Below are 12,800 nucleotides of genomic sequence, written 5' to 3' on the forward strand. Positions count from 1 at the left end.
ATGAATTGAACACATAGTACTGCTGGACATTGTACTGATCTGGGTATATGGTTGTTTTTGTCCAACAGGATGTGGAACACACCTTTCTTTGGCCTCCAGGACTTTGGACCAAGGCACTATAGCCACATATGATATCATTTGTCTGTGACTGGTCTGGAACGGTGCCACATTTTATGTGGACTGGTCTTAGAACGGCACCCCCTATATAAATCATGTGTAGAGCAATGAATTGTCTGACTATGTAACCTGGCTGTGAGCCAGTATATATTATGTTACATTAGTATTGTATAGACTTATAGGGCCAGATTTATCATTAGCTCAGGTCAGAATAATGGAGTGAAAAAGTCCCAAAAAAGTCCCAAACGCTAAAACTGCGCACAAATTTGCGACTTTTTTCTGCTCTGCACTATGCTCGCCAGTTTTCTGAAAGTGGGCGTGCTTTCTTATGTAAATGAATCTCTAGACAGATTTACTATTGGGACTATTTAAAAAAAGTCGCAAAAAAGTCCCAATTTCACTCCAGTGAGGACCATGCTTATCTTATGAGACTTTTTAATAGAACATGCGACTTTTTCATAAAAACGTGCGACTTTTTCGTAAAGATGTGCGACTTTTTGTAAAGCTGCTTACTGAAGGATAAACTGTTACCATCAAACCACATTTATTACAGTCTTAAAGGGCCGATCATAAATCTGACTTGGCTAAAACTGACTTTAGCCATATGTTAAAGTGGAGTGAGCTGTCAGAGGAATGATAAATCTGGCCCTTAGTGTTTTGTTACCATACCTCCTGATGATCCCATAGCACTGTCTAGGGGGAAACGCGTCGAGGTAATTCAGGTGTGTGACAATATGGTCAACCCTCACTATCTGTATTTTTGTGTTTATACTTTGTCTTTTTTGCATCCAGTTAATTGGTGTACCATCGGTACTTTAGTATCCTCACCTCATACCTGGGGCAATCCAGAATATTTCCTCTTTCATCCTTCTAGGGACAATTAGGGATAATAGTCCAGGAACGTGGACAGGGGGCCTCCACCATTAGGAGCCTTCCCTGGGCTGAGGTTTTAGGATAGGGGCTGATTCAGGGATAATTCATTCCCCTACCCCAGTTGTATTATCAAGACTCTGGATGCAATATATCAGTCACATACCTTGCATGTAATTTTTTTGATAGAAGATTCATATAGGATCTTTTTTAACGTATATCATTAAAACTGTGTTTTTAGGGGTTATTTCTCTGCTGGAATTTAGATATATACTGTTTAATACCCAATTATATTTATGTTAATTGATTTAGCTGGAATGTTGTAATGCAAGAACTCTCAGCTGAGTTTTTACAGCATCTAGTCTGGCACCCTCACAAACTGGTCTTTCAGAGTCTGGTCTTGGTTAAGTACCTCATGTGGACCCATGTGCTGGATGGTACATAAGGCTTCCTGGAGATTTAGAGCAAAATCTCGCAGGTTTTCACCCATCCTTTGTTTGCAGCTAAAGAAAAAAAATTGAACTCTGATAATATGCACCTGTCAACGATGAAACTGCTTGCCAGATCACTCTGCCGCAAGTGTGAAAGTAGCCTAAAATGTCCATTTAGGGTTAAAAAAATTATTTAAAAAAATACTCACCACTTGATCGCGCAGCCGTTATCATCTTCTTTCTTCTTCTTGCAGAACCTGCAAAAGGACCTACGGTGACCTCATTGTGCTCACCACTTGGTGAGCGCAGTGACGTCAGCGCAGGTCCTGCTGAATGAAGATAGAACTATTTTCATTCAGCAGGAACTGCGCTGACGTCACCGCGCTCATAACGTGGTGAGCATGATGACGTCAGCGCAGGTTCTTTTGCAGGTTCTGCAAGAAGAAGAAATAAGATGATAACGGCTGGGCAATCAAGTGGATGAGGTGAGTAATTTTTATTATTTTTTTTTAACCCTCAATGGACAGTTTACTTATTAGCATTCTGTATAAAATAATGCTATTATTTTCCATTACAACCATGTTATAATGGAAAATAATAAATTAAATGGACTTTAATGGTGTCCCGGAGCTCATCCCTATTTATTAACATCATCTCCTTAGTAACCATCTGTGAAAATCGCATTGCATCTGCACTTGCTTTCGGATGCAATGCGATTTTCACGCAGCCCCATTCACTTCCATGGGGCCTACGTTGCGTGAAAAACGCAGAATATAGAATATGCTGCGATTTTCACACAACACACAAGTAATGCGTGAAAAACATCTCTCATGTACACAGCCCCATTGAAATGAATGGGTCAGGATTCAGTTCACGTCACGCATTGCACCCGCGCAGAAAACTCGCCCGTGTGAAAGGGGCCTTAAAGTACAGATGCTTATATGTTGCTCGTTCACCTCAGATATGGGCTGGGGCGTTCCTGTAGTTGCCACTGGCTGTCTTGATCCACTGGAGCTGGATCCACAATAACTGCTGGTGCTGGAACGGATACTGTTTATGATGCCAAATTGCAGTGGCTGGGTTTGGGGTGGCCCCAACACTACGCTGGGTTCCCCGGACACCGTTGAGGTGTCACCACGTGATGCTGCTCTCCGGAAGGGAAGGGAAGGCGTGGTGCACCCCAATAGCAAATAAATCCAGAGAGTCAGGGTCTGCAGTAAACCAGGGTGCTTCTTTACTGGAGGAATTCAGATACAAAACAATACAGGCAAGGCATAGGGCTGGCTTCTCCAGTCTCCTCCCTGGCAGAAGAAGGGTTTGATGCTGAGGAAAGTCTTGAGCTAGCTGTCCATCTTTCTCTTCAGAAGGCTGGTACCCTGGTCCAAAGCTGGTGATACAGGGTCTGTCGCAGCGTATATCCCTGTCTCAGTGTCTTCTTCTGGTCACTCAGTAGTCTGGCAGAGTCTTCTGTTCCAAGCAATGTTCCCTAACTGCAGCACACTAGGGGCTCTGACTGCTCTCCTTATATACAGTTTTTGCTAGACTAGAACCTTCTAGTGGTAGGAGTGGAGTGGAGAAACTCAGCACAAACAGAAACATTGTTTCAGCTCCCGTCTGTTATAGATTAAAGCTTCAATAATACTCAATGGCAATGACACATCAGGTTTTCCAGACAAAAACATGTTTCCAGACATAACAATATAGTTAAAACCAGACATTTAAAAGGTCAGGCTGTCTGCTTTTTGGTGGTAAACAATCCTGGGTTTTTCCCTCCAAAAGATGGTGGTAAACAAGTCTGGGTTTTTCCCTCCAAAACATGGTCTTCTTTACACCCTATGGCAGCTATGGAAAATTACCAGATTCTCAATCAAACTCTTTCCACAGAGCCATTTAAATACAGTGATAATGAACATATATCATATATACAGTATATGTAGATATATATCACAACATATATATAAAATTCAGTTACACAGTATTAAACAGTGAAAGTTAATCCTATTAGATGAAATAAAGTAAGAAGCTTTAACTTTGCATAGGGGAAATAGGCAAATGTCCAAAAATGTCGAAATGTCAAAGTACTCCCTGCTCCAGGGCACTACATATATCAATCTTCTACTGAATCCCTAAAATGTATAAGTACCCAACCAATCCCCAGCGAAGATCTGTAGTCTCAGATGCAGGATTGTTAACTGCCATTTTACCTATATACTTGGACCAGTTCTTGCAAATATATGTAATAGAGATCCCTTCCTACTTAAAAGATGCTGTGCAGATCATACAAATATTAGAGAATTTATAGTGTAAACCAGATTGGATTTTAACTACACGGGATGTACAAACCGGATTCCAAAAAAGTTGGGACACTATACAAATCGTGAATAAAAACGGAATGCAATGATGTGGAGGTGCCAACTTCTAAGATTTTATTCAGAATAGAACATAAATCACGGAACAAAAGTTTAAACTGAGAAAATGTACCATTTTAAGGGAAAAATATGTTGAATTAGAATTTCATGGTGTCAACAAATCCCCAAAAAGTTGGGACAAGGCCATTTTCACCACTGTGTGGCATCTCCCCTTCTTCTTACAACACTCAACAGACGTCTGGGGACCGAGGAGACCAGTTTCTCAAGTTTAGAAATAGGAATGCTCTCCCATTCTTGTCTAATACAGGCCTCTAACTGTTCAATCGTCTTGGGCCTTCTTTGTTGCACCTTCCTCTTTATGATGCGCCAAATTTTCTTTATAGGTGAAAGATCTGGACTGCAGACCGGCTATTTCAGTACCCGGATACTTCTCCTACGCAGCCATGATGTTGTGATTGATGCAGAATGTGGTCTGGCATTATCTTGTTGAAAAATGCAGGGTCTTCCCTGAAAGAGATGACGTCTGGATGGGAGCATATGTTGTTCTAGAACATGAATATATTTTTTCTGCATTGATGGTGCCTTTCCAGACATGCAAGCTGCCCATGCCACACGCACTCATGCAACCCCATTCCATCAGAGATGCAGGCTTCTGAACTGAGCGTTGATAACAACTTGGGTTGTCCTTGTCCTCTTTGGTCCGGATGACATGGCGTCCCAGATTTCCAAAAAGAACTTTGAATCGTGACTCGTCTGACCACAGAACAGTCTTCCATTTTGCCACACTCCATTTTAAATGATCCCTGGCCCAGTGAAAACGCCTGAGCTTGTGGATCTTGCTTAGAAATGGCTTCTTCTTTGCACTGTAGAGTTTCAGCTGGCAACGGCAGATGGCACGGTGGATTGTGTTCACTGAGAAATGGTTTCTGGAAGTATTCCTGAGCCCATTCTGTGATTTCCTTTACAGTAGCATTCTTGTTTGTGGTGCAGTGTCATTTAAGGGCCCGGAGATCATGGGCATCCAGTATGGTTTTACGGCCTTGACCCTTACGCACAGAGATTGTTCCAGATTCTCTGAATCTTCGGATGATGTTATGCACAGTTGATGATGATAGATGCAAAGTCTTTGAAATTTTTGGCTGGGTAACACCTTTCTGATATTGCTCCACTATCTTTCTGCGCAACATTGTGGGAATTGGTGATCCTCTACCCATCTTGGCTTCTGAGAGACACTGCCACTCTGAGAAGCTCTTTTTATACCCAATCATGTTGCCAATTGACCTAATTAGTGTTAATTGGTCTTCCAGCTCTTCGTTATGCTCAAATTTACTTTTTCCAGCCTCTTATTGCTACTTGTCCCAACTTTTTGGGGATTTGTTGACACCGTGAAAATTGGAATCAACGTATTTTTCCTTTAAAATTATACATTTACTCGGATTAAACGTTTGATCTGTCATCTACGTTCTATTACAAATAAAATATTGACATTTGCCATCTCCACATCATTGCATTCAGTTTTTATTCACAATTTGTTTAGTGTCCCAACGTTTTTGGAATCCGGTTTGTAAATTCAGTATATACTGTAATCAGTCACGATCAAGATATAGAGGCAGTTAAAACCATACTAAGCCAGAAGCGTGACTTGCAGGATACACAAATGGATTATATATTTACAAGGCATCTGTTTCATATTATCACATAATTATTTCTGTTTTGATCAAGCATATTACAAACAGGCAATGGTAAACACCATGGGTACTACATTTACCTCCAGTTGTGCCACTTTATTCATGTCCAAATGAGAACAAAAAACCATGTTACCCAGGAGAGGAATATATATATATATATATATATATATCGGTGTGTATATATATATATATATATATATATAAAACACAAATAGTGCAGCAGCACAGTCAGACACGATGTACCGGGTGCAAAATCCCCACAGAGGTCGGCTCTTCCGCCACAAAATATATCAAACGAATGATGAGGTAGCACTTCCAGCATAGAGTGAACGGGTGAGGACCCCAAACTTTATTCAAGCGATGTTTCGGCCTGCTCAATGAGGCCTTTCTCAAGCTTGAGAAAGGCCTCATTGAGCAGGCAGAAACGTTGCTTGAATAAAGTTTGGGGTCCTCACCCGTTCACTCTATGCTGGAAGTGCTACCTCATCATTCGTTTGATATATATATATATATATATATATATATATACATATATAGAATCATTCTATGGAACAATTACTAGTTCATACAAGCAATTTAACTTTATCATATTTAACACTTATCTTTCACTCCTCATATTAGTAAACATGAGTTTCATTCTGGGATGTACAGATATGCATATCATATACAAGTATTCTTTGTAGCACATATCAAAAACTGATAGCAAAACATTGTTGCATCTAGAGATGAGTGAAGTATTCCAAAATTTGATTCAGCTGCTTTGTTAAATTTTACAAAAAACATCATTTTGTGACGAATTACCTCATCACCAAGCGCATTTCTTTGTAAGTAGTGGGTGCAATGACAGGGATAGCTGATCATAGCATCTGATAGCAATAATACAGTGTAAAATTTAAAAAAATAAAATCATACTTTAACCTTTTTTTATTTGATCGCGAAGAGCCGGCTGCCTCCATCTTGATTGAAGATCTACTGCGACATCTCGCGATACCTGTGATGACATGCAAGATTTTCAATCAAGATAATGGCTGCCAGCTCCTTGTGCTCAAACAGATGAGGTAAGTATGATTTTTTTGTTTTTTACCCCATTTCAGGTCAAATTGATTCGTTACCACGAAGCACGAGGAAATTCGGATATGCAGCGAGTCAAATTTGCCCTGAAGTTCGGATTGAATTTGACTTCATGGAGTTCGATTCGCTATTTGGTTTTGTTTATATGTTGGGGAGAACATACTTATGGGGAAGCATCAGCTGCTTACTAGCTCATTGATGCTCCCTGGTTGTGTATCCCCCTAACGCAATATATATATATATATATATACACTCACCTAAAGAATTATTAGGAACACCATACTAATACGGTGTTGGACCCCCTTTTGCCTTCAGAACTGCCTTAATTCTACGTGGCATTGATTCAACAAGGTGCTGATAGCATTCTTTAGAAATGTTGGCCCATATTGATAAGATAGCATCTTGCAGTTGATGGAGATTTGAGGGATGCACATCCAGGGCACAAAGCTCCCGTTCCACCACATCCCAAAGATGCTCTATTGGGTTGAGATCTGGTGACTGTGGGGGCCATTTTAGTACAGTGAACTCATTGTCATGTTCAAAAAACCAATTTGAAATGATTCGAGCTTTGTGACATGGTGCATTATCCTGCTGGAAGTAGCCATCAGAGGATGGATACATGTTCTTATTCTGTTAACGCCAAATTCGGACTCTACCATTTGAATGTCAACAGAAATCGAGACTCATCAGACCAGGCAACATTTTTCCAGTCTTCAACAGTCCAATTTTGGTGAGCTCGTGCAAATTGTAGCCTCTTTTTCCTATTTGTAGTGGAGATGAGTGGTACCCGGTGGGGTCTTCTGCTGTTGTAGCCCATCCGCCTCAAGGTTGCGCTTTGCAGCATACCTCAGTTGTAACAAGTGGTTATTTCAGTCAACGTTGCTCTTCTATCAGCTTGAATCAGTCGGCCCATTCTCCTTTGTCCTCTAGCATCCACAAGGCATTTTTGCACACAGGACTGCCGCATACTCAATGTTTTTCCTTTTTCACACCATTCTTTGTAAACCCTAGAAATGGTTGTGCGTGAAAATCCCAGTAACTGAACAGATTGTGAAATACTCAGACCGGCCCGTCTGGCACCAACAACCATGCAACGCTCAAAATTGCTTAAATCACCTTTCTTTCCCATTCTGACATTCAGTTTGGAGTTCAGGAGATTGTCTTGACCAGGACCACACCCCTAAATGCATTGAAGCAACTGCCATGTGATTGGTTGACTAGATAATTGCATTAATGAGAAATAGAACAGGTGTTCCTAATAATTCTTTAGGTGAGATTGTATATATATATATATATATATATATATATATATCTTATTCAGTGGAGTTCTTTTTCCTTTTTACATATTTGTGAAATTTGTTTTGCTTTTTAGTTTTCCCATAGTACTATAGCAATGGTGCTATATATAATTTTTTCTGTGTCATCTCAATGTAGAAATCTATGGTATGGTTATTCAATATTTTTATGTAGTCCTATATATTCAATATAGAAAATAGGTCCCACGATAAATGGATACAAATAGTACAGATATACAAAGAAAAAGGAGCAATGTGGTGGTTCACCACACCGGAAATAAAGTACAATCAACCAGAACACATTAATGAATTAAGCGGTGCTCGGCGGCACTCAAAAAATAACCAGGTGGTCCTACCGCTCTGATGAGATGCTCCTTGGTATCGCGACTGCCTATCCAGTGCTAATAGATGTACACACCGTTGTTGATGGCAGACGTGTAATACAGGGTAGGGATGCTAGGTTTGCTGACCCTGGTGATGCCCTAGGGCCCTACAATGACCTAAATGGCCTGACCACGGATCCCCATGATCAGCCAATGCAGGAACCTACCCCTGGAATTTGTGCGCCCTAGAAAAAAACCGCCACCTTTTAAAAAAACCGCCACCTTTTAAAGAAAGATCCAGCCTCAGAAGGAGGCTTGGTCAGGACACTCCCACCTGTCTCAGACGATGCAATGCGCCCACGCATGCGCAAATGGACGGATCGCATAGGGGAAGGAGGTCACTCGGCAGGCGCCTGTGAACGTGATGACGTCGCCACGGCCGATCTCGTTAGTTCGCAAGAGATCATACGGCAGTTGCCAGGCGACCGGGACGCTACTCCCTGACACTGTCGGATGGCGCGGCTCAGGATGTAAGGCTGCGCTTATGAGAAATGTGACATTTAAGGCAAACCTATTAGTTAAAGAATCCTGACTATATTGACAGTACACGGACACATGTCAAATAGGGGAAGGGACGGTAGAGAAAGACTACCATAAGGAAAAAGGAGGACAAGTAAAAGGGAGAAGGGGAAAAAGGACAAAACAATAAAGTAAATGAGGATTAATTAGCTGAAGGCAGCCCAAACCATATACAGTCAGGTCCATAAATATTGGGACATGGACACAATTCTAACATTTTTGGCTCTATACACCACCACAATGGATTTGAAATGAAACGAACAAGATGTGCATTAACTGCAGACTGTCAGCTTTAATTTGAGGGTATTTCATCCAAATCAGGTGAACGGTGTAGGAATTACAAAAGTTTGCATATGTGCCTCCCACTTGTTAAGGGACCAAAAGTAATGGGACAATTGGCTTCTCAGCTGTTCCATGGCCAGGTGTGTGTTATTCCCTCATTATCCCAATTACAATGAGCAGATAAAGGGTCCAGAGTTCATTTCAAGTGTGCTATTTGCATTTGGAATCTGTTGCTGTCAACTCTCAAGATGAGATCCAAAGAGCTGTCACTATCAGTGAAGCAAGCCATCATTAGGCTGAAAAAACAAAACAAACCCATCAGAGAGATAGCAAAAACATTAGGCGTGACCAAAACAACTGTTTGGAACATTCTTAAAAATAAGGAACGCATCGGTGAGCTCAGCAACACCAAAAGACCCGGAAGACCACGGAAAACAACTGTGGTGGATGACCGAAGAATTCTTTCCCTGGTGAAGAAAACACCCTTCACAACAGTTGGCCAGATAAAGAACACTCTCCAGGAGGTAGGTGTATGTGTGTCAAAGTCAACAATCAAGAGAAGACTTCAGAGTGAATACAGAGGGTACACCACAAGATGTAAACCATTGGTGAGCCTCAAAAACAGAAAGGCCAGATTAGAGTTTGCCAAACGACATCTAAAAAAGCCTTCACAGTTCTGGAACAACATCCCATGGACAGATGAGACCAAGAACAACTTGTACCAGAGTGATGGGAAGAAAAGAGTATGGAGAAGGAAAGGAGCTGCTCATGATCCTAAGCATACCACCTCCTCAGTGAAGCATGGTGGTGGTAGTGTCATGGCGTGGGCATGTATGGCTGCCAATGGAACTGGTTCTCTTGTATTTATTGATGATGTGACTGCTGACAAAAGCAGCAGGATGAATTCTGAAGTGTTTCGGGCAATATTATCTGCGAATATTCAGCCAAATGCTTCAGAACTCATTGGACGGCGCTTCACAGTGCAGATGCACAATAACCCAAAGCATACTGCAAAAGCAACCAAAGAGTTTTTTAAGGGAAAGAAGTGGAATGTTATGCAATGGCCAAGTCAATCACCTGACCTGAATCCGATTGAGCATGCATTTCACTTGCTGAAGACAAAACTGAAGGGAAAATGCCCCAAGAACAAGCAGGAACTGAAGACAGTTGCAGTAGAGGCCTGGTAGAGCATCACCAGGGATGAAACCCAGCATCTGGTGATGTATATGCGTTCCAGACTTCAGGCTGTAATTGACTGCAAAGGATTTGCAACCAAGTATTAAAAAGTGAAAGTTTGATTTATGATTATTGTTCTGTCCCATTACTTTTGGCCCCTTAACAAGTGGGAGGCACATATGCAAACTGTTGTAATTCCTACACTGTTCACCTGATTTGGATGGAAATAACCTCAAATTAAAGCTGACAGTCTGCAGTTAAACCACATCTTGTTTGTTTCTTTTCAAATCCATTGTGGTGGTGTATAGAGCCAAAAATGTTAGAATTGTGTCGATGTCCCAATATTTATGGACCTGACTGTAACATAACACAGGGAACGGTATGGGCTGCCTAGATGAAACAGCTATAGTTAAGCTGCTCAATCAGGCCAGTGGGTGAGACCGTGTGTAAGGTGTAGATCCAGCGGGATTCTCGCTGGAGTAACACACGATCCCAGTCACCACCGCGGATTGAACGCCCAACCTTCTCGATTCCCATTGCCCTCAAACAACCGGGATTGCCCTGATGGTAATCATGGACATGCCTGGAGACCACAGTGTCCCTCTTATTGGCGATGTCGCCAAGATGCTCGCCCAGACGCCTACGTAGTTCACGCCTCGTCTTGCCCACGTACTCCAAATTGCACTCGCAGGTAATCTTATAGATCACACCCTGCGTTTTGCAATTAATGAAGTCCTTGATTGGGAAGGACTTTTTCAAGTTGGAACTAAAAAAGGTTTTCCCTGTCTGGATAATATTGCAAGCTACACAGCCACTGCACCTAAAACAATCATAACAACATAGGTTTGAGATTCACACACGAGTCCGACCCTAACAGTCTCTCTTTTCTTGATATCTCCATCTGTAGAAAGGGGTCTGATGAACTCTCAACAACCATTTTCAGAAAGCCCACCTCTACCAACTCGATCCTACACTGGAGCAGTAGTCACCCTACTCCCCTTAAGAGGGGTATTCCATGTGGTCAATATCTGCGCCTTAGGCGCAATTGCTCCGAGGGGCCAGATTTTAGGAAGAAGGCGAACGACCTTAGGGCACGGTTTCTGAATAGGGGTTATCCGGATAATGTTCTTAAGCAGGCTTATTGTAGAGCGGCCGATACGGCCCGATCGGACCTTTTGGTGCCCGAGGCCAAGTTAGCCGGGGATCAGAAGATCCGACTGTTAGCCACCTTTGATGGCTGTGCTGATAGAATGCGGGGGATCCTGGGCAAACATTGGCCCATTTTAATGATGGACCCGGATATCAAGGACATCATACACGACTACCCCCAGATAACCTTCCGAAGGGGTAGCAATTTAAAGGACCTCCTTGTGCACAGCCATTTTGCACCTGTACCCAGGCAGGGTACTTGGCTTGATCGTAGGCCCATGGGCTGTTTTAGGTGCAGTGGCTGTGTAGCTTGCAATATTATCCAGACAGGGAAAACCTTTTTTAGTTCCAACTTGAAAAAGTCCTTCCCAATCAAGGACTTCATTAATTGCAAAACGCAGGGTGTGATCTATAAGATTACCTGCGAGTGCAATTTGGAGTACGTGGGCAAGACGAGGTGTGAACTACGTAGGCGTCTGGGCGAGCATCTTGGTGACATCGCCAATAAGAGGGACACTGTGGTCTCCAGGCATGTCCATGATTACCATCAAGGCAATCCCGGTTGTTTGAGGGCAATGGGAATCGAGAAGGTTGGGCGTTCAATCCGCGGTGGTGACTGGGATCGTGTGTTACTCCAGCGAGAATCCCGCTGGATCTACACCTTATGCACGGTCTCACCCACTGGCCTGAATGAGCAGCTTAACTATAGCTGTTTCATCTAGGCAGCCCATACCGTTCCCTGTGTTATGTTATATGGTTCACACTGCCTTCAGCTAATTAATCCTCATTTACTTTATTGTTTTGTCCTTTTTCCCCTTCTCCCTTTTACTTGTCCTCCTTTTTCCTTATGGTAGTCTTTGTCTACCGTCCCTTCCCCTATTTGACATGTGTCCTTGTACTGTCAATATAGTCAGGATTCTTTAACTAATAGGTTTGCCTTAAATGTCACATTTCTCATAAGCGCAGCCTTACATCCTGAGCCGCGCCATTCGACAGTGTCAGGGAGTAGCGTCCCGGTCGCCTGGCAACTGCCGTATGATCTCGTGTAAACAAACGAGATCGGGCGCGGTGACATCATCACGTTCACAGGCGTCCGCCGAGTGACCTCCTTCCCCTATGCGATCCTGTCCATTTGCGCATGCGTAGGCGCATCGCATCGTCTGAGACAGGTGGGAGTGTCCTGACCAAGCCTCCTTCTGAGGCTGGCTCTTTCTTTAAAAGTTGGCGGTTTTGATCGCTACCCCAGGCTACATCAGCCCATGCGCCAGGAGTGTTTGAGTAGGAGAGGGGTTGAGTATCAGTTTGCCCTATCTACTCTACAGTTAGTTTGGCCACATATCTCCATATCTGGACTGTGGTCCAACTTTGCCTCTGTGCAGTGCTCGCATCTGATACTATTGTCAGCGTCCCCTGCACAGCTCAGCCCAAGCTCCTGTGTTTCCCCTGATGA

This window comes from Bufo bufo, chromosome 3, assembly GCF_905171765.1.
Source record: "Bufo bufo chromosome 3, aBufBuf1.1, whole genome shotgun sequence".
Classification (NCBI taxonomy): domain Eukaryota; kingdom Metazoa; phylum Chordata; class Amphibia; order Anura; family Bufonidae; genus Bufo; species Bufo bufo.